Below are 23077 nucleotides of genomic sequence, written 5' to 3'. Positions count from 1 at the left end.
ACATCCATGTACTTCCCATCTCACCCTTTCACATTTCCTCTCATCTCATTATTCACATCCACCTCCATTTCATTACATCACATCTTATCACATCCTATTTTCATCTTATCACATTCATTCACATCCTATAGCATCCCATACACATCTTATCACATCCAATACACATCTTATCACATCCGTTCACGTCCTATCACATCCCATACACATCTTATCACATCCATTCACATGCTATTCCCATTTAATAGCTTTTTCTAGTTTGATACCGATAATGGGACTTTTTCTAAATTTCTACCAGTTGTTTGGCCTAATCAAAGGTTCTTTTTCTCGACAACTATGACCATATTCCTTCTCAATTCTTCAATTGAATTATATTCAATATTCCTCTTTTGAATAAAAGAATTCATGGGATTTATAGAAATCAATTCTACACATATTTTCACTATTGGTAAATAATCAAAAATTTAATTATACTAAAATTTCCTCTTCTTTCCATTTAAGTTCTTGCGTCTCAAATACCATGGGAGATACTCTTTTTGCATTTGATTATTTGCATTCCAATGTCATGAGAATTTCTCTTTTTTGTTTCTTATAAAATAAATTCATCTAAAATAAAATATCCATTATTTCAATATTCTAGGAATTTCTCTTTTCCCATCTAAAGGATGGAATTTCAAATGTCATAGGAGTTCCTCTTTTAACATTTAAATATTTTTCATAGATAAATAATTTTATCTAAAATTCAACTTTGAATTTAAATGAATTATCCAATAATTCCAATATGCTAGGAATTTCTCTTTTCCCATCTCAATGATGGAATTTCCAAAAGTCAAAGGAACTCCTCTTTTAATATTTAAATATTTCTTATAGATAAAAAATTTTTTAATCTAAAATTTATCTTTGAATTTAAATAAATTATCCAATAATTACAATATGCTAGGAATTTCTCTTTTCCCATCTCAATGATGGAATTTCCAAATGTCATAGGAATTTCTCTTTTAACATTTAAATATTTCTTATAAATAAAAAAATTTATCTAAAATTTATCTTTAAATTTAAATGAATTATTCAATAATTCCAATATGCTAGGAATTTCTCTTTTTCCATCTCAATGATGGAATTTCGAAATGTCATAGGAATTCCTCTTTTGACATTTAAATATTTCTTATAGATAAAATAAATTTATCTTTGAATTTAAATAAATTATCCAATAATTGCAATATGCTAGGAGTTTCTCTTTTCCCATCTCAATGATAGGATTTCCAAATGTCATAGGAATTTCTCTTTTAACATTTAAATATTTCTTATAGTTAAAAGAAACTTATTTAAATTTTATCTTTAAATTTAATTAAAATACTCATTAATTCTAATATGCTAGGAATTTCTCTTTTTCCATCTCAATGATGGAATTTTCAAATGTCATAGGAATTCCTCTTTTAACATTTAAATGAATTACTGGAAGTTTCTCTTTTGCTAATCACTATTTATGCATAAACATAAAAATCAAATTTTCCATGATTATAATGAGAATCATTCAATTAATCTAGGATGATTAATCCTAGAATATGGTAGGAAGTCCTCTTTTTATAATATAAATGAAAATGATTTATGTGTTTATTTTCCAAAAATTTTACCATAACTCTGCTGCTATTACGGATAATTCTCAATCATTTAAAAAGAATAAAGTTTAGTATTATTCATGTGACTAGAATAACCACTAATTGGATCATTATCCAATTATGGATTGATTTTTAATTTTATCATAAATTAAATAGCATAAAAGTATTAAAAGCCATTATTTTGGCCTCCAATTAGACAAGCATAGAAATTACTTTTAGATTAGAGAAATGCTTCATAAGAAGCTTCATTTGAATTAAGAATAGGTTGATTGGTTGGGTATGTTGTTGTAGTCACCAAGGAAGATTGAAGAGAGAGAAGCTCCAATCTCTTCAATTTGTAGAGGATTTTTAGAGGATAATAGAAAATATCATTATTTCAGTATAATACTGGCATGATATAGTTTTTATAATTTCTTTTACAAAGGGATAAGGATCTATTTATAGGTGAAGGGGGCCTCTAACCAAGTCCAACTAGTTTCTAGAATTTTTCAGGTTCAGTTTGGCTGAATTTGGACAAGATTTGGACCTAGTTTGGCTCCCTTTTGATTTGATTTGATCTAAGAGAGAGGAGAGATAAAAATATCACAATATTTTTGAGTTTAAAACTCCACCACACAAGTGAAATAGGCGCCTCCTTGAAGAGTTCCCTTCTCCTTACCAACAAAATTGAATCATTATACCCAAAATATCTCATTTTTTTAGTAATACTCATAGTTTTTTACCTTGTCCTTAGTCAACTCTTCACCTTATGTGAGCATTTCCTCATTTTTGGGGGTTTTTCTTTTAAAAATTGGATTTATCTCCTCTCTACACTTGGATTGATCCTATTGGCACATAGGAACCTCAATTGGACCATAATCCAAAAATTTCTGAAAATCTAGACCGTTAGGCTAAGGTCCTTTATACTTCTTTTCAATTAATTCCAAATGCACATTGGAAAGTTCTTTTTGAATTTCTATTTCAGGGGAAACCATTTTAGACACTAGGAGGATTTTTATATCCAAAAATATCTCAATTTTAATTTATCTCTCTCTAGACATTTTCTCTCTCTAGGCTAAAACAGGATAAAAGAGAATCTTTCTTTTATTTCAAAGAGGGGAATAATTACAAGATCAGAAGGGGAGGTTCTTACACCTGTACACCTTCTCAAAAGCTGGAGGGAGGAATCTTACATCTTACCCCACTTAAACAACGCGAGATGTCCTCATCTCGTAGGTGGAGTATGATCTCTTTCATCCTCTTCTTCTTCTTCAATCACTTCCAGTGTTACTGCCTTGGAAGTGGACGGCCGATTTGGGAACATCTCTCTTTGACTTTCCCTATTCTCAGGTGGAGGTCTTGCATTACTTTGGATTGAAACTGCGGGTTGGTTAGAGGGTCTACCTCTGGGATTTCTCTGATTTTGGCGAAAAGAAACATGATTACTCTGGAAGGAAGGAGCTGGAGTCTTGAATCTTGATCCCTGATTTTTTCACCCTAAAAACCTTGTTCCAAAAGGTGTTGGGCAATCCATACTGCGATGTCCAAATCCTTGACAGTTATAGCACTCCCTTGTTCAAGGGTGGAACTTCTGAAGTTGAATTCCAAGGGATTGAGTTTCGGGAAAAGGACATTTCTTCCATTCTGGAGCTTCCCAGATCCTGGGTTTGACCCTGATATCTCTTAGACGGTGGAAGGTTGGAATCACCTTCTGGAGCTAAAAACCTTTTGAAAGGTGATGGTGCTGCTGGCTTTGGCGGGACCTTGACATCAAAGGCCTTGTCAAAATCCTTCGCCATGGAAAGTGGCTTGGCATTCTTCACTAGGATATTCAAAGGTTTATTCAGTCCCCCCCGAATGAACCTGGCCATCAGCTATTCTTCATCCAGTAGTGGCGACGAGTATTTAAGGAGGAGAGCGAACGCTTGGTGATATGCTTCAATAGTTCTGCTCCCCTAGGTTAACTCTAAGAATTCGTTCATCTTTGTTTCCAAAAAGCTGAGAGGACAGAATCTCTTCCTTAGGTAAATTTTGAGATCATTCCATGTTTGAGTGTTTCGATCCACACGGTTTGTCTCATAGTGGTTTCTCCATGCTACTCTGGCTATTTAGGGTTTAGGCATGCAAGAGCCATTTTGCTCTTCTCATTGTACCCGGTGACATCGAAGTACTCTTCCATTGCTTCGATCCACTTCTCCACAGTCTCGCCCAAGATTTCCCCTTCACCCTTGAAAGGTCCAGGCTGCGATCTATGAAGAGTTTTACGAACATCCAAGTCAAGCTCTTCCTCTCATCGAGTTGGGGGTTATCATTCCTACCACGACGACCTCGATCCATGATCCTATAAATACGAAAATTCTTGTTATGTCCTTTTATTTACAATTCAAATCCGACTTTAGATCCAACTGATTCTGGGGTTCTTTAGATTGGTCAGCTCTCCACAAAATCATGGGATAAAGATCCCTTATATAGAACTCATTATCAGATAACAATTTATTCAGAACATATTATTCATGTTCTTAACACAATAATGGTCCATCAGACTGAAAATTCCATTTGAACATTCCTCCATGGAAGTTTCAGTTAAGCAAGTTCTCAATTTGTCATCCATTAACTTGATCCACCGAGTCAAGTGTTAACAGTAGCAATCTGACAGCACAATCCACTAATCTCATAGAGTGATTTGCTGAAGTCATTATCATAATTCCAGTTTACGGACATCATCCACTCGCATCTACCCATATTCACATCTCATCACATCACATTAGTTCACATTTTATCCATTCATACACATCTATCCCATTCACATCCCATCACATCACATTCATTCACATCACATATCATCCATTCACATCTATCCCAATTTAAATCACATCTCATCACATCCATTTCACATCACATCTCATTCATTCACATCCCGATTCACATGACATCACATCTCATCCATTCACTCACATCGACATCCATTCACAACACATATTCACATCACATCACATCTCATCCATTCACTCACATCGACATCACATCCTCTCACATGCACATGCACATCCACATCCATTCTTTCACATTCATTCTTCCACATACACATCCACATCCATTTATCCACATACATATTCACATCCATACATCCACATCCATTCTTCCACATACACATCCACATCCATTCTTCCACATACACATCCATTCTTTCACATACACATCCATTCTTACACATCCACATCCATTCTTTCACATACACATCCACATTCATTCTTCCACATACACATCCACATGCATACATCCACATACATATCCACATCCATTCTTCCACATACACATCCACATCCATACATCCACATACACATCCACATCCATACATCCTTATCCATTCTTCCACATACACATCCACATTCATTCTTTCACATACACATCCACATCCATACATCCACATACTTCCCATATCACCCTTTCACATATCCTCTCATCTCATTATTCACATCCACATCCATTTCATTACATCACATCCTATTTTCATCTTATCACATTCATTCACATCCTATTGCATCCCATACACATCTTATCACATCCATTCACATCATCCTGTCACATCCCATACACATCTTATCACATCCATTCGCATCCTATCACATCCCATACACATCTTATCACATCCATTCACATGCTTTTCCCATTTAATAGCTTTTTCTAGTGTGATACCGATAATGAGGCTTTTTCTAAATTTTTACCAATTGTTTGGCCTAATCAAAGGTTCTTTTTCTCGATGACTATGATCATATTCCTTCTCAATTCCTCAATTGAATTATATTCAATATTCCTTTTTTGAATAAAAGAATTCATGGGATTTGTAGAAATCAATTCTACCCATATTTTCACTTTTGGTAATAATCATAAATTGAATTATACTAAAATTTTCTCTTCTTCCCATTTAATTTCTTGGAAATTCCTCTTTTTTCATTTGATTATTTGCATTCCAATGTCATGGGAATTCCTCTTTTTTTGTCAATTATTTCTTATAAAATAAATTCATCTAAAATAAAATATCCATTATTTTAATATGCAAGAATTTCTCTTTTCCCATCTAAATGATGGAATTCCAAATGTCATAGGAATTCCTCTTTTAACATTTAAATATTTCTCATAGATAACATAAATTTATCTAAAATTCATCTTTGAATTTAAATAAATTATCCAATAATTCCAATATGCTAGGAATTTCTCTTTTCCCATCTCAATGATGGAATTTCCAAATGTCATAAGAATTCCTCTCTTAACATTTAAATATTTCTTATAGATAAAATAAATTTATCTAAAATTAATCTTTGAATTTAAATGAATTATCCAATAATTCTAATATGCTAGGAATTTCTCTTTTTCCATCTCAATGATGGAATTTCCAAATGTCATAGGAATTCCTCTTTTAACATTTAAATATTTCTTATAGATAAAATAAGTTTATCTAAAATTCATCTTTGAATTTAAATGAATTATCCCAATAATTCCAATATACTAGAAATTTCTCTTTTTCCATCTCAATGATGGAATTTCCAAATGTCATAGGAATTCCTCTTTTAACATTTAAATATTTCTTATAGATAAAATAAATTTATCTAAAATTCATCTTTGAATTTAAATGAATTATCCAATAATTTCAATATACTAGGAATTTCTCATTTCCCATCTCAATTCCCATCTCAATGATGGAATTTTCAAATGTCATAGGAATTCCTCTTTTAACATTTAAATATTTCTTATAGTTAAAATAAATTTATCTAAATTTTATCTTTGAATTTAATTAAAATACTCATTAGTTCTAATATGCTAGGAATTTCTCTTTTCCCATCTCAATGATGGAATTTCCAAATGTCATAGGAATTCCTCTTTTGACATTTAAATGAATTACTAGAAATTCCTCTTTTGCTATTACTATTTATGTATAAACATAAAAATCAAATTTTCCATGATTATAATGAGAAACATTCAATTAATCTAGGATGATTAATCCTAGAATATGGTAGGAAGTCCTCTTTTCATAATATAAATGAAAATGATTTATGTGTTTATTTTTCAAAAATTTTACCATAGCTTCGCTCTGCTATTACTGATTATTCTCAATAAATTTGAAAGAATAAAGTTTAGTATTATTCATGTGACTAGAATAACCACAAATTGGATCATTATCCAATTATGGATTGATTCTTAATTTTACCATAAATTAAATAGCATAAAAGTATTAAAAGCTATTATTTTGGCCTCCAATTAGACAAGCATAGAAATTGCTTTTAGATTAGAGAAATGCTTCATGAGAAGCTTCATTTGAATTGAGAATAGGTCATAGGAATGACCATTCTTTGGGGGAGAGAGAGAAATGCATAAAAACCATTATAAATTAAGCATAAATAGAAATTTATGTATTTCTTCATTACAATACATTAAAGAACTACAATAGTATTCAAAAGCCATTCAAATTAATGCTTCTCAAGTTTGAGAGGGGTTGAGAAGAGAAACATTTTGAGATTTAAGAAAAAGAAGACAGTAATCCACACTTTACCTCCTAAATTACTTGATTCTTTGAACACAATAGAGGCCCCCAACCAATCAATTGGTTTGGTATGTTGTTGGAGTCACCAAGGAAGATTGAAGAGAGAGAGAAGCTCCAATCTCTTCAATTTGTAGAGGATTTTTACAGGATAATAGAAAATATCATTATTTCAGTAGAATACTGGCATGGTATAGTTCTCATATTTTTTTTTTACAAAGGGCTAAGGATCTATTTATAGGTGAGGGAGGCCTCTAGCCAAGTCCAACTAGTTTCTAGAATTTTTCAAGTTCAGTTTGTTGGCTGAATTTGGACAAGATTTGGACCTAGTTTGGCTCCCTTTTGATTTGGTTTGATCTAGGAGAGAGGAGAGATAAAAAATATCACAATATTTTTGAGTTTAAAACTCCACCACACAAGTGAAATAGGCACCTCCTTGAAGAGCTCCCTTCTCCTTACCAAGGTGTCAAAATTGAATCATTATACCCAAAATATCTCATTTTTTTTAGTAATACTGGAATGAAGGGATGTAATGCATGAAAATATGAGTAATCACCATGTAAACATGATGCCTAAGTGTGTTTAGTCTCTCACACCAAAAGAATGGAAATAGCCTTCCACAAGCCAAGAGAGAAGCCATGAGCTCCAAGAAACATAAGTGTCCATTTCTAAAAATGATCATCAAAAGTTACAACCATGGTCCAAGTCCCCTCTTTTATACATGGACTTGTCCCATTATTAACCCTATTAAATAAAGTTCCTACTTTATTACAAACCATCCCTTCCCAAAGATTTTGTCCTCAAAATCAATAACATGTATAATCTCAAAGTATGAGACTCTAATGTAATCAATGGGAAGTGGTTAAGAGTTCTCAAGTACATCCAAAGCACATATACAATGAAAATTTGGATGTGTACAAGTCCACAAAGCTTCAAGCCCAAAGTGTATGAATGGGACTGTTATGACAGCCCTTCTAGTCGATGAAGACCCTTGAAAATCCTTCATTTAGACTCCATATATTGGGCTGAAAATGATATGTACACTCAGCCATATGTAGCCCACATCATAATCCTTCATTAGGATACGCCATGAAGCTTGTTGGAGTAGAAAAATAGGCCCAATAGTAGACCTTCCCAAAACTGTCAGAAATTACAGCATGTATACTTCTCCTCATATTACCCAATTTGCTCAAGTAAACCATACCACTTGGTCACGGAAAGTCATCCACAAGTAAGCCATGTTGTTGGACATACTCCAATGATTGCCAAGCCTAGCCTCATCCATGGGTAATTGCTTCCATTTGACAAGGTATTCATCAATATTCCGATTCCTCAACTCTCTTGTCCTCTTGCCAATAACCCTCTCCGGCTCATAAATGATCTCACCTTCTTCATTCATGGGTGGAAGCTCTTCCATCTCTTGAGGCAAAGATCCCATAAACCTCTTAAGGTTAGATACATGAAACACATTATGGATCCTTGTCGAAGAAGGCAAATCCAACTTGTAGGCCAAATCACCAACCCTCTTGATAATCAAGTATGGTCCATAATATCTATGAGCCAATTTTGAGTTGGTTACACCTTTGAGAGTGTTATGCCGACTCTTGGGAAGCTTCAATAGCACATAATCACCCTCTTCAAACTCCACATCCCTTCTATGAACATCCGCATTAGCCTTCATGACATCTTGAGCCTTCTTCATATTGTCCTTGCAAAGTTGAAGAAGCTGTCTCATTCTTTCCAACTCTTCTTTTGCCAATGGATTGACCACTTTGTCTTCATGGAAGGCTATCGATGGCACATGTACTTGATATCCATAGAGAGCCTCAAATGGTGACATGCCAATACTCAAATGCTTGCTGGAATTATGGCAAAATTCAGCAAGATAAAGCCACTCATCCCAAGATGTTTGCATGTCATGACAATAGTGCCTCAAGTACACCTCAAGCCATTTGTTTGTGCACTCCGTTTGCCCATCCGTTTGAGGGTGATAGGCCGTAGATGGAGTGATTTGAGTACCCAAGCTCTCAAATAATGACCTCCAAAAAGTCCCCATGAACTTGGTATCTCGATCACAAACTATGTTGAGTGGCAAGCCATGTATCTTGAATACATGTTCCAAAAATTGCTTGGCAATATGAGATGCTCCATAAGTGGTCTTTGAAGCAATGAAATGGGCTGATTTTGTAAGCCTATCAATCACCACAAATATTTGATCCCATCCATGCTTTGTCTTTGGTAGACCCGTGATGAAGTCCATAGAAATGTGAGTCCATTTACCATCCGGAATAGGTAATGGATGAAGTAAACCACTTGGGAGTTGATGGCTATCCTTATTCTTTTGACAAGAAGCACATTCCATCACAAACTTCTTCACATCTCCCCATATGCCTTTCCAATAAAAACTCTTGCTCACTTTATCATAGGTTTTGAGTACACCAAGATGGCCCGAAAGTGGTGAAGAATGCATCTCATGAAGCACCTTTGGTATGTAGAATGAGGTAGGAACCAAATACACCTTACCCTTGTACCACAAGAGACCATTGTGAAGCTTGTAATGAGGAAACTCTCCACCATCACCTTGCTGTAATTTGGTATAAATATGGGCAGCACCTTCATTGATGAGGTATTCCTCTTGAATCCCCTTGATCCATTCACTATATACCTCCATGATTGAAGTTGTAGCGCATGCCCACATTCTAGACAATGCATCCGCCACTACATTGTCCTTCCCGGGTGTGTAGGATATCTCAAAATCATATCCTTGAAGTGTGGCCAGCCATCTCTTTTGCTTTGGAGAAAGATTTGGTTGGGAGAGGAAAAATTTCAGCACCCTATGATCACTTCTCACCTTGAAATGAGCACCATAAAGATAGTGATGTCACTTCTTGATGGCATGAAGTATGGCTAGCATTTCTTGCTCATAAACATGAAGCCCCATCTCCTTTTCGGTAAGCTTTCTACTTTCAAATGCAATGACTCCATGCTCTTGATACAAAACTACCCCAATTCCTCTACCACTTGCATCCGCCCTCACATAAAATGTCTTTGCAAAATCCGGACATACAAGTATAGGGGCTGAAGTGAGCAACTCCTTGAGCTCATTGAAGCTCTTGTTGGCAATGGAATCCCAAAAGAAAGCCTCCCTCTTGAGCAAGTCGGTAAGAGGTGCCGCAATGGATGCATAATGTTGCATGAATCTTCTATAGAAAGAAGATAATCCCAAAAATCCTCTCAATTGAGTTGCATTGCTTGGTGTTGGCCACTCTTTGACACATGCCACTTTCTTAGGATCAGCCCTTATGCCATTCTCACCCACCAAGTGTCCAAGATATTCCACTTCATTGACCATGAATGTGCATTTGCTCTCCTTTGCATAAAGCTTGTGCTTCCTCAACACTTCAAACACTTGCTTCACATGACATAGATGTTCCCCTTTGCTCTTGCTATAGATCAAGATGTCATCGAAGAACACTAGCACAAACTTGAAAAGAAGGGGAGCCAATATCCGATTCATCAATGCTTGAAAAGTGGCCGGAGCATTTGTAAGACCAAAGGGCATCACCATGAAGTGAAACAATCCCCTTTCCGTCCTAAATGCTGTCTTCTCTTCATCACCTTCCTTCATCCTTATTTGATGATATCCCGATCTCAAATCAATCTTGGTGAAGAACTTTGCCCCTTTGAGCTCATCAAGAAGATCATCAATGCGAGGTATGGGATACCTATTCTTGATTGTGACCTTGTTCAAGTCACGATAATCAATGCACATGCGAAAGGATCCATCCTTCTTCTTCACCAAGAGAACGGGAGATGCAAATGGAGATTGTGAAGGTTGAATAAGACCTATAGCAAGCAAATGTTGCACTTGCTTAGCCACTTCCTCTTCTTCTACCTTAGACAAACGGTAAGGAGGCTTGTTGACAACCTTTGCATTCGGTTCAAGTACTATGGCATGGTCAATCTCCCTTTTAGGCGGTAGACTCTTTGGCACTTGCAAAATATCTTCATACTCCTTAAGAAGAGTTGCCATTTCCTCATCTATGTGCTGTCCCCACTGCCTTCCATCCCCTCTTGGGTAACATGTAACACATAGATAGTGCCAAAAGCCTTAATCTCTTTCTTGAGTCGCCTTGGAGTGATCAAAGAGAGCTTCTTAGGTGCATTTGCAGCAAGTACCACTTGTTGCCCATGATGTAGAAAGCTCATGAAACCTTGTTGAAGGTTCATGTGAATGTCACCAAGTGAAGCCAACCAATCACACCCCATGATAATGTCGATGGGACCCATATCCAAAACCACCAAATCACCTTCCCAAGTGTATGAAGAGGATAAAACCACTTTTGTAGAAGGGCAAACCAAGCTAGTCTTCTCACTTTCCCCATTTGCCACTTGCACTTGGAACGTTGTAGGTGTCTTCTTTGTGTTGAGTTTGAGAGAGTTGATAGATTTAGAGTTGATGAAGCTATGAGTGCTCCCGGAATCCACAAGAATATGTGCAACCCTCCCATTGATGGTCCCCACCAACCTTAGTGTGCTTGGGTTCTTGCAACCCGCCAACAACTCTTGTGAGATAGAGCATATGCAAGCTGAAATTTCTGCATTGGTAGGCATGTCTCCATCCACAAGGCTTTCCTTAACTCCACCTCCCGGATCAAACGGAAACTCACCATCCTCCGTGATGAAAGAATGGTCTTCAAGTGACTCCTCATGTGCTTCTTCATTGCAATCCTCCCATTCTTCAATGTCATGAGAGTCATCCTTGTTCTCTTCCTCATCCATGAGGATCATAGTGGCCACAATCTTCTTTGATTTACACACATGCCCGGGTGACCACCTCTCTTTGCACTTGAAACATAGCCCTTTGCTTCTCAACTCCTCAATCTTTAGATCATCCATTCTTTGAGTCTTCTTGAAGGGTTGAAAGGGCTTCTTCTTCATGAAGTCACTACTCCTTTTGGCATCAAATTGATGTATCCCATTCTTTGGCTGTCCACCCCCAAATGATGTAGGAGTTCTTGGATTAGAGGATGGTAATGTAGAGGTAGGACCTTTTCCAAAATTGTAAGAAGTAGTGGTTGGTTTGAGTGTGTCTTTGGTGAAGGTCATGGGCTGAGACCTCTTGTACTTTGGCTCATAGAGTTCGGCTAACCTCATAGCTTCTTTGAGAGAGCTAGGCCTTTGAGCCGACACATCCGCCTTGATGAAGTGTTCAAGCCCATGCACAAACTTTTTCATCTTCATGTCTTCACTCAAGCCTTCCACATACATTGAAAGCTTCAAAAATCTCTTGATGTAATCTCTCACCATCATCCCCTTTTGACAAAGCTCATACCATTCTTCATGGTATCGGTCAAGCACTAAGGGTGAAATGAAGGCCAAGTTCATCTCCCGCTTCAATCCTTCCCAAGTTGATGGCGTGTTCCCTTGTTTGACCAAGTGCCTCCACCATTGATGAGCATAATCTTCAAGATGTAAGGAGGAAAATTGTACCATATCACGCTCACTTTTTGGGTAAAGTTGGAAATAGGTGTCAAGCTTGGTAGCCCACTCCTCCAACTCTTGCGGAGATGACCCGTCACCTTTGAACTTTGATAGTGAGATTTTGTCTTTGACATCCTTGGAAGATATGTGGGATGGGTTATCATGTTGGATAGAGGGCTTGAATCTTTGCATCTTTGAGTATGACTCCATAAATTGTGCAAAGTCTTTGTAATCCCTCTTGATGATATTCGACAATTCCATCCACTTCTCGTGAGCATCCCTTTGTCTTTGGGCAAAGGACATTTGATTCCAATCGAGTGCAATCTCCCCATCATTCACAAACGCCTCATCCTCTTCCCTTGAATGCATTGCCCTAGAAGAGGTAGGACCCTTTGATGCATTAGGATGAGACAAACCCGAATGAAAAGAAGGAGGAAACATGTCCTTGACAAGAGGTCTCCGTGCATCCGCCATGAATCCCCGAGTGGATGCTCCCAATGGATCCTCTTGTACGGCCTTCATGGAATCCTCATTCAAGATGCCCTTGCCTTTTCTTTGCTCATAGTCACCATAATTCCCATGCTTTTCTTGTGCTCGAGACTTCCCAAACTTGTCCTCCATCACACCAATCCGTGAGGATAATGTTTCAAAATGAGAATCAAGCTTGGAGTCTAAGGTCTCCAACCGTTGTACAAGCATTTGCATGAGGGTGTCATGGTTAACCGCCGCTTGTGTCCCTCGAGAAATTTGATTATGTACATTGCCCCCATTGTCTTCATTGATGAATGCATCCCTTGCATCCATATTACCTTCCATGTCCTCATCACCCATGATCATTTCTTGCACAACATCCCCACCCTTGCGTGGTCTTCCCTTCGGCATAGTGAAGAAAATGCAAGATGTTGGTAGAATGCCCAAATGATGTCGGAATTAGACAAAAGAAGGTTCTATGGGTAGGTAATGGTGTCTACTATCCTCCCAAATGAACACAGTAAGAATTAGGTGTGGGCAAGTACTCTCTGTTTTAGGGTTTATGCGGGACAGCTGAAAGTAGTAATTTGGCTCTAAAATGCAAAATATATGTCGGAATTAGGATTTTGACGGCTCTATAGAAAGCTAACGGAAGATAGAACCAACCCCTAAAAACATTTTGATTCAGTCAAAGTGGAAGTATATTCTATTTGACTTTGACCAGAAAGTCAACATGACTACTTTGACCAAGATTGTGATATCCGATTAAGGGGTTCTAAGGCTCATTTGAAAGCTCTCAAGGAGTAGAATAGAGTCGTGTAATCACTCAGACCTAATCCCAAAAACCCTAGGATTGAATTAGGGTTTTGTAAAATCCCAAAAATTTCCAAAATTCGGTCCCAAAGCTCAATCCGGCTACAAATGATTGGTGTTTCTCCCCTTGGTAGTTGTGAATAACCCTTCAAGTGTATCCATGGGGTAAATCTCCAATCAATAAGCTTGTTTGGCTCCTTTGTTGGAAAAATTCCGCCATAGTCTCCTTTGTAATTGGAACCAAATCTCAAATGAAAATGCAGCTTCTCAAATCACAATGCAATACTCTTTGTATCCCACAATGTCATGAAAGATCATATGCACTCTTTGTCCATCAAAGCATTTGCAATATCCACACAATATGATGGAAAAAGGGCCCCATTGCCCAAATGCATCCACAAAGTCGATGGTGAGGATTGTTGAGGACGCGCGTTGAAGCTTGCCGATCTCCCGGCCAAGCTCTTCTCACCCCTTCACCAAGTTTTCCTCCAAGGTGAAGGTTGAGGCCATTTCTTCACACCGGTGTACCTAATCCCCCTTTGTACCGCTTTTCCAAGGCAATCACGGCAGAAAGAGTTCAAGCCATTCTCCCCTTGGCCTCTCCAACCAATGCCAAGGTACCCTCACACATTGCTAGATTCTATAGAAACTTGAAGTGGTAGCAATGGTGAGTGTAGGTACAAAATGATGTGGATAATATCAAATGATAGAACAAGTTTGTTGGCTTACAAGTATTGAGCATGACTCATGCCCTTTTACAATTTAGAACTCATCAATAAAGCATGGACTCATGCCTCCATCCATCATCCAAAAGCTCCAACACAAACCAACAATTCACAATGCCCTCACCATGGCATTTGCATAAGCATTGGTTAACCACAATCAAGGCATTTGCAATGGCATTCCAACAATCCCTTTCACATCATATTGACAAATGCATGCTTCCCAAATGCTCTCTTATGCCCATGTGTAAAACATAGCATTGGCATGGCTATGTATAGCATCCATAGTGTCCATGTGGCATCAAGATGAGCATGAGAGACTCCAAAAACATTGCATAAGCTTGCTATTCCATCAATGGCATGCCAATTGAGACATAATGAAGAAAATCCCCCAAAATGTGATCTATGAATTGGCCAAGCTCATGTGGAATCAATTCCTTTCACCATTGCCATCAATAATGCATGGAGAAGCAATATTGGCAAGTGAATGGTCAAGCTTTAATGGTCAATTTCTGAAAATTAGGGAAATTTGAATGTGTCCAACCCTAATCCATTCCCAAGCTCCACCAAATGCTTCAAACTTGCAAGAAATTGATCATACCACTCACCAATGTCATCCGGAAAGCTTCAATGGTAGAAAATGTTGAAGAAGCCTCTTGTTGAAGAAAAACGTAGCTCTCCTTTGCTCTCAAATTTGTAGCCAAAACACACCTCCCATGTGCTTGAATAAGGCTTGAAATTATGCTCCAAATAATAGCTAAAAACCCTATTGTAAGGCTTCCATGTCTTGAGGTAGTAGAGCTAGGTGAAGCCTAGCTCTCCCTCTCCCAAATTTCAGCGCTGATTTTTAGGCGTGAGCATGCTGCAGCCCGCCATTTTCGCTTCATTGCCTCCTTTCATGAGAAGAGAATGCTAACAATGATGCCTATGAAGTGCAAGAGCTTAGCAATGCAAGATATGGTTCATGGAAGGTAGACTAAGCTTAACTTTCAGCCATGGAGAAATGAACAAAAGCTCCCAAATCTTGAGAAAAAAATTAGCAAGAAGAGGCTCAAATGAAAGATCTCAGAAAGCTCTACAAAAACCCTAAGGTTTGGTATCAAAACGGGTAAAGGAAGAGCATCCCATGGCTATGGAAAGCTTGAGGAAGAAGAAGATGATTACTAATCATGATTAACAGAAAAGTTAATTGCAATTAGTCACTTGCCCTAAGTTTTGGCCCGACTGTCCCAAATTTTTGGTCCAGAGGCCCAAAATTTGGTCCAAAAATGGCAAAATTGGCCAAAATCACTCAAAATTCAAGCAATTTCCATGAAATGCTCACCATCTCCATGAGATTAAGCAAGATTAGAGAAGATTTGTCAAGAATCACTCAAGGATTACAAGAAAATAAAAAAAAATTAAAAGAAACTCAAATTTTCAAGCAAATTTTCCCAACCCATGCATGCCCATGATCAAAATCAAGAGCTCTGATACCAATTGGAATGAAGGGATGTAATGCATGAAAATATGAGTAATCACCATGTAAACATGATGCCTAAGTGTGTTTAGTCTCTCACACCAAGAGAATGGAAATAGCCTTCCACAAGCCAAGAGAGAAGCCACGAGCTCCAAGAAACATAAGATTCCATTTCTAAAAATGATCATCAAAAGTTACAACCATGGTCCAAGTCCCCTCTTTTATACATGGACTTGTCCCATTATTAACCCTATTGAATAAAGTTCCTACTTTATTACAAATACTCATAGTTTTTTACTAATAAACCTTGTCCTTAGTCAACTCTTCATCTTATGTGAGCATTTACTCATTTTTGGGAGTTTTTCTTTTATAAATTGGATTTATCTCCTCCCTACACTTGGATTGATCCTATTGGCCCATAGGAACCTTAATTGGACCATAATCCAAAAATTTCTGAAAGTCTAGACCCTTAGGCTAAGGTCCTTTATACTTCTTTTCAATTAATTCCAAATGCACATTGGAAAGTTCTTTTTGAATTTCTGTTTCAGGGGAAACCATTTTAGACACTGGGAGGATTTTTATATCTAAAAATATCTCAATTTTGGATTACTTCTCTCTAGACATTTTCTCTCTCTATACTAAAACAGGGTAAGAGAGAGAGAGAGAGAGAGAGAGAGAGAGAGAGAGAGAGAGAGAGAGAGAGAGAGAGAGAGAGAGAGAGAGAGAGAGAGAGAGAGACGGTATGTGTAACATTTATAATGGCTGTGTGCCCTTTCATATCATGTGGTGAATGGGCACGTGGACTATAGGGATTACGTGTCCAACACTTTCCCTTAATCCTTGTAGTCCAAGGAAGTAAAGATGTTTTGAGCAAGTGCCTAGGTAATTGTGTAAACAATGCTTTGAAAAGAGATGCACCCCATTTTCTACTACTAGTCAGTTTAATGGTGCTTCACAAGCCTAAGCTATATGCTATAATTGATTACATTATGCTATGAATTCCCATCATCTCAGATCAAAGGTAGTCGAGTTGCCAAAGAGGATAATCAGGGTTATCTTCACCTTCACTTTAGGTCTTGAACCGCAAGCATCTTTAATGCTTTGACTTTTGGTGTTGAAGCGAAGCCACTGAAATTGTTAATGAGAACAGTAGCACACTCAAACTAGCACTACATACTAATACTCTCCCTTTGATGGGAGAGAGTTTGCTGCTCATGATTGGAAAAAGAGAAAAAGACTCCACCAAGGTTGAGCTCCACAATGATGTGGAGAGTTGCATCATTCACTATGAGCTTGAGTACAATTAGTAGTATTCTAGCTTTTGGAGCACAAAAGGGATGGCCAATCATGCAAATAAATATGACATTTCCCTTTTTTATTGGGTAAAAAGAGGTATGTATAATCATCCCAAATGGTTTTGTCACTCTAGGTTTAGAAGGTCAAGTTTGCATACTTAAGAAAGCTTATCATGGGTTGAAGCAAGCTCCACATGCTTAGAGCTAATGGATAGATATGTACTTGATAAATATTTGTATAAATTTTATATATACTTGAAGAATATGGTAGGAACATGTTAATTGCTTTTTATGTGGATAATTTTACTCTTATTAGAGATCATGTATATAGAAGATTACTCAAGAGCTTGCAGTGTCCTGTTAATTCATGTGCTTTCAGACCAAAGTTCTCATTAAATTGTGTTTTTTCATGGGAGTTTACATAGCTTGGTTTCCCTCTGAACCATTACATTATAACTAATCATCTCCCATGTGACTGCACACAAGTAATTCATAGTTAAAGCCATTTTGGTTTTTTCCCTAACACAAATCATGTAATTGCATGCAGCCATTTGCTAGCTAGTAGCCATGACAAAAGCAAGTCAATTTAGCAGTGAAGAAGTCGACAACTGGAAGCAGTTCTATCAAATGAAGCCAAAGCAAGACAAGTCCATGGTTAAATGGATGGAGGAGACATATCAATCAACAAGGACTAGTTGCTTGAGCTCATGGTGATTTACAGGTCCATATACAAGAGCAAGAAAGTTCTGAACAATGAGGTTGGCATGGTATTTGCACGCACTTTTGCTACACACAAGCATGGTGTGCTAGTGGACTGGCCTGAATTCAAGAGACACAGAGATGAAACCAAAAAAACACAAAAAAAGCATCGTCTACACGAGTAGCAGCATTAAAGGAGGAGCAGGATGTAAAACTAACTACTCTAGCCATGACTTCTTTAAGGCTTGCTTCATCAGTACTTGTACATCAAAGTAAATTTTGAAGAATCTCCTACATGACAAAAAAATTTAGAAAAGAGTGCGGGCGACAAGCAAGATTGCCCACCCAAGAAGTGCAAGATGTGTCTGCGGCGGCGGCATAGAAGGTAGTTGATGAGTAAATCACTACTAAAATGTTTCTTTAGAGAAAGCTCGATGGCCTCCTGTGTGTAGCTACAAAAGCCAGCCAGTCACATCAGTGAGGATCCCACATTCCGTAGCTATGTGAATGACCTTGGATGTTGAGGATGGCCTAAAGAAAGCAAAAGAAAACTTAGCAAACACCAAGACCGTGCGATAGTCTCACTGGTTTGGGAGGATTTAGAGGATACTTATGCAAAAATGTAGAAAGCATGGTAGAAAAGCTCACATGTAGTGGGCCCATAGTTCTTAGACCCTCCATAACCGAGCATCCATCAAATTTCTTCACAAATGTACAACTATCCATTGTTAGGTGCATAATTAACTACACATGAATAGTTAAAGCTTTAGTGTAATTTGTCCTTTGTAGGTTCATCTTTTTCTTGATTTTTGTGTCTATGCTTAAAAGGACCTATTTGCATCCTCCTTTCTACTTGCAAGTGTGCCTTTTGTGGGAGTGGATTTGACTTATCAAATTCAGATGTTTGCATCACTCCATGCCTTCATGGGTACCACTTTGTGTGTGCTACATTCTCATTCTCACAGAGCCTTCAATGTCATGATCCTTCTTGCACTGGAAAAGAGGTGTCCAAGAAGTGGGCTGAATCATGGGGGTTTACACAACCACCTTTTCTCTAGGTATGATTCTATGAAAGGCTTGATGTTTTAGAATGTGTGCTTCCTTACCTTCAATGTTCATGTTTTAGTACCTTTCATTTCCTTATGTAGCAATGTTAGGTCTAAGAGACAAGTAATATTGGGCTTGTATTGGTATATATGTGGTGGTGTTATTACTTGCACTTCTTAAGACATATCTAGATATTATGTACTTACCCTTGTGTAGCACTAGTACTAATATGGTCTATTAGTCTTTCTTGCGGAAGTCTAGTACTATTAGTCCTAAGTGGAATTCCAATGTTGTATACTCAATTTCTTTTGATTGATTTTAGTTCTTTTATTACTATAGACTTACATAAACTACTATTCTTTGCTTCTTCTTAGTACAATGTTACACTGATTTTAGGCTTGTAGTATTGTGGTACTTACATAAAGTACTACTTGCACTGTGACTTCTTGGTACATGGCTGAATACAACATGGTACTTTCATCAATACTTATAGTAACTTAATTATAGTACTGTGGTAGTACTACTTGTTTTGCTTAGTACAACTGAGAACAATTAGATGTACTATGTGCTTGCCTCAAAACCAAAAACCACAGTACTAAACATAATCTTCTATTTTGGTACTAAATTAAAGTCCAATGTTGTACCCTCGCTTAATTTTGGTTGGTTTTAGTTCTTTTACGATTGTAGACCTACATAAAGTACTGTTCTTGCTTGTTCCTAGTACAATATTGAACAATGATGTACATGTATTGTGGTACTTTACAAAAGTACTACTCTAAATTGTGATTTAGTACAACATGGTACTTTAGTACTCTTCTATGTACAATGTTGTGCACTGTGAGTTCTTGGTACATGGATGAATACAACATGGTACTTTCATCAGTTGGTCATAGTACTTATAGTAAATTAATCGTAGTACTTGGTAGTACTACTTGTTTTGGATCTATATGCTCATCAGTATAATTGAACAATTAGATGTACTATGTGCTTGCCTTAAAACCAAAAACCACAGTACTAAACATAATATTCCATTTTAATACTAAATTAAAGTCCAATATTGTACCCTCATTTCATTTTGGTTGGTGTTGCTTCTTTTAAGACTTTTAAGACTGTAGACCTACATAAAGTATTATTCTTCCTTGTTCCTAGTACAATATTGCCCAATGATGTATGTATTTTGGTACTTTACATAAAATACTACTCTGAATTGTGATTTAGTACAACATGGTACTTTAGTACTCTTCCATGTACAATGTTGTGTATTGTGACTTCTTGGTACATGGTTGAATACAACATGGTACTGTCATCAGTTGGTGTCATAGTACTTATGGTAACTTAATTGCAGTAGTGTGGTAGTACTACTTGTTTTGGATTTGTATGCTCAGTAGAGTTGAATAATTAGATGTACTATGTGCTTGCCTCAAAACTAAAAACCACATTACTAAACATAATATCAATTGAAGTCCAATGTTGTACCCTCACTTCATTTTGGTTGGTTTTAGTTCTTTTAAGACTGTAGACCTACATAAAATATTGTCCTTGCTTATTCCTAGTACAATATTGCACAATGATGTATGTATTATGGTACTTTACATAGAATACTACTCTGAACTATGATTTAGTATAACATGGTACTTTAGTACTCTTCCATGTGCAATGTTGTGCAATGTGACTTCTTGGTACATAGATAAATACAACATGGTACTTTCATCAATTGGTCATAGTAGTTATAGTAACTTAATTGTAGTATTGTGGAGGTACTACTTGTTTTAGATCGGTATGCTCAATACAACTGAACAATTAGATGTACTATGTGCTTGCCTCAGAACCAAAAACCACAGTACTAAACATAATATTCTATTTTAGTACTAAATATTGTACTAAACATAATATTCTATTTTAGTACTAAATATTGTACCCTCACTTACTTTTGGTTGGTTTTAGTTCTTTTAAGACTGTAGACCTACACAAAGCACTCTTCTTGCTTATTCCTAGTACAATATTGCACAATGACATATGTATTGTGGTACTTATAGTACTTGCATCAGTACTTTGTGGATGGCTACATTACTAATGTCAAGTATTGTTTGTTAAATATTGGGAGCAATACTATGGTTCATATTGTGCTTGTGCTTGGTGCAAGTTACTTAATTGTATAGTAATGTAGACTATTATGAAGTAATATTCTTATTTTATGTTGTGTGCTACTCTAAACTCACGGCCAACACAACATAGTAATTCAAAACTTGACCAAGTACACTACTGCACGGTGGCTTCTTGGTTTGTCTGATATCAGACTACTTATAGTACTTTGTGGCTGATTATAGTACCATTGTCAACAAGTACATATTGTTGTTTTGTGATTCCTTGCTTGATGAGTGTATTACTTTAATTTTTTGGCAGTATTGTGTGATTCCTTGCTTGATGAGTGTATTACTTTATTTTTTGGCAGTATCGTGTGCCTACTCTTGCTTCTATGTCACTTTGTTGTGGTTGTCTTGTGTGCAGTTCTTCTTTCTTATCCTTCATCTCCAAATAAAAATTCCAAGCTTGGGAAAAGGGCATACTCAGAAAGTCATGCCAGTTTCTTTACTCCATGCAGCGTAGCACCACAATGTTGCACAAACAAGGTCTCACAAATATCATCTGAGATGTAAAAGTTTGATTGCTTGTTAATTTTGCCATTGTCTCACCAATACCATATGTGGACCAAAATGGTGCATCGATAATTGTGCCAATGCATTGACTGAATTTCATCTTTGATCTTGAAAGTGAAATTCTCCGTAAAGTCAACACTAGACACAACAAAGCATCATTAAGTAAGGTTGTAACACAATTCTTAAATTGGGTGTGCTGCCAATAACTCCGAAAGTTGTGAGCAGTAAAGGTCTTCAGGTGTTGTTGAAACTCTTTTATCAAAATTGAAGGCAGCATCTCCTTGTACACCAACTTGATTCTTCTCTTTGGACCACCCTTCTGTGTTTCTTTAGTGACATACACATTTTCCATTTCACAACCTGGGTCCCAACATCCTCCAATTCACATGGGCTAAAGGTAGGCTTTGGACATCTCTTATATTTTCCCAGCAAGCAATCTAACTTGTGCCACTTAGCGTGTTCCTCCTTTAAACAAATATTAGATGCCCACAATTCAGTGTGACAGATTGGTAGACTGTACGGTTAGCGATGCAGTGTGTGCTACCCTCAGGCCTACATATTATACAATGGCGGCATAGACAAGTGGGTCCATGTATCAATCCGACACTGCACCTCATGTTGTTGACAACTACCCTCAAAAGATCCATCTTAGTATGGTAAACACAATAAGTGTTTCTTTCCTTCATCCTTATGACATAGTGTGGCTTGAGGAATTGGAAGAATCGAAAGCCAATCTTGACATCTGGGTTTGCTTCTTTAAAGTTCAAGTAGAACTCGGCCTACAGCACAAGGAAACCAAGAGACACTTTTTCTAAATGAATTAAAGTTTTCATAAGCTGACATTACATAAGAAACAAACTCTGTAATAGAAGCCAAATATAAGTAGTAAGTACTATTACAAACTTTAGAATTTCTATTGAGGTGATGACTATGCTTCAAAAGTCCTAATTGAATTGAATTGAAAGTACTCATTCTATACTCTTAGTGTGATGTACTATAAGGTCCCTTCTACATTGAAAGTACTCATTCTATACTCTTAGTGTGATGTACTATAAGGTCCCTTCTACATTTTGTGATGATAACCTTTTTTCTGCCTACCAATTCTACTTACTAAAAATACTCCATTTCATAGCACCTGGGCATGCACTACATAGTACTAGTACTACTAACTAGAAGAACATCATTACGTAGTACTATGTTGTACACCAAAACTGTACTAATAAAGAGGACCCCTAGTTGTAGTGTTATTCTAAAGAGATGAGGTGAAAGTACTTACCCATATTTAGCACTACTTAGTAC

This window comes from Cibotium barometz, chromosome 4, assembly GCF_041138505.1.
Source record: "Cibotium barometz isolate CiBa-2024 chromosome 4, ASM4113850v1, whole genome shotgun sequence".
Classification (NCBI taxonomy): Eukaryota; Viridiplantae; Streptophyta; class Polypodiopsida; order Cyatheales; family Cibotiaceae; genus Cibotium; species Cibotium barometz.
This window is presented reverse-complemented; position numbering follows the sequence as displayed.